At 38.7% G+C, this 1,205-nt stretch overlaps 1 non-coding gene across 1 annotated transcript; it reads left to right on the plus strand.

Moving 5' to 3' along the window:
• The first annotated feature begins 838 nt into the window (after positions 1–838).
• Positions 839–945, plus strand: LOC128043987 (U6 spliceosomal RNA). The gene has a single exon (XR_008198984.1). It is a non-coding gene; the product is annotated as a U6 spliceosomal RNA (small nuclear RNA).
• The last annotated feature ends 260 nt before the right edge of the window (positions 946–1,205 follow it).

Consider the following 1,205-nt stretch of genomic DNA (forward strand, 5'->3'; position numbering starts at 1 on the left):
ACATGGGGCACGAAGGAGCCACTATTTTCCCTGAAAGACTAGTTCTTTCTTCCTTTCCCTTATTGTTCCAACAAAGCTGATTATTTCAGTAAGTTTTGGAGAATAATTCAAGGCCTATTTTCTCCAAAGGGAGCTGAAGTAATATTAGTATCTTTGTTACCACCAAAGGAGAAGTGTATTTCCATATTGTTCCCCACCTTAAGCTTTGATTTATTTGGACAGAAAGTTTCTAATCAGGTACTCATATTCCCATCAACACCAACACTTTTAAACTCTGGTTTAAAAAGACTAGAGTAGATTTGTGCTATTGGGGGCTATAGTCCCGATGGCTCAGTGGGTAAAGAATCTGCCTGCAATGCAGGAGACACAGGAGATGCAGGTTTCAGTCACTGTGTTGGAAAGATACCCTGGAGGAGGAAATGGCAACCCACTCCAGTATTCTTGCCTGAAAAATCCCATGGACAAAAGAGCCTGGTGGGCTACAATTCAAAGCGTTGCAAACAGTCAGACATGACTGAGCAACTAAGTCCACACATACACACACATATGCTGTAATCACTAGTCTATGTGGCTACTGAGCACTTGAAATGTAGCTAATCTAATCTGAGCAGTTTTGTAAGTGTGAGATACATATCGTGATTTGAAGACTTTGTATAAAAAAACAATGCAATATATCCCAAACTTTTACATTGATTATTGAAATGATAATATAGGCAATCCTTGCTTTACAGACAGTGCAAAACCACAAAAGTGACTTAGTAAGCCAAAACTACACTTAGTAAGCCAAAATGATTGCAATAATCAATGGAGGGGAGTTATGGTTATTACGTGACCTTTAGTGCTCACTTTGGCAGCACATATACTAAAATTGGAATGATGCAGAGAAGATCAGCATGGTCCCTGTGCAGGGATGACACACAAGTTCATGAAGCATTCTGTATTTTTAGCACGAGAAAGGAAACATTCACTCAAGTCCACTTGAAATATTCAGTGAGAGTCCCATAGATTACTCCAAGGAGGAACACATCGAGACACATATTAATAAAACTGACAAAAGTTAAATACAAAAATATTAAAACCAACAAGGGAAAATCAACAAATGATATACAAGGGAACTCCTAAAAGGTTATCAGCTGATTTTTCAGCAGAAACTCTGCAGGCCCGAAGGGAGTGGCATGATAATGTTTAAAGTGATAACAGGGAAA

This window comes from Budorcas taxicolor, chromosome 2 (genome assembly GCF_023091745.1).
Source record: "Budorcas taxicolor isolate Tak-1 chromosome 2, Takin1.1, whole genome shotgun sequence".
NCBI lineage: Eukaryota > Metazoa > Chordata > Mammalia > Artiodactyla > Bovidae > Budorcas > Budorcas taxicolor.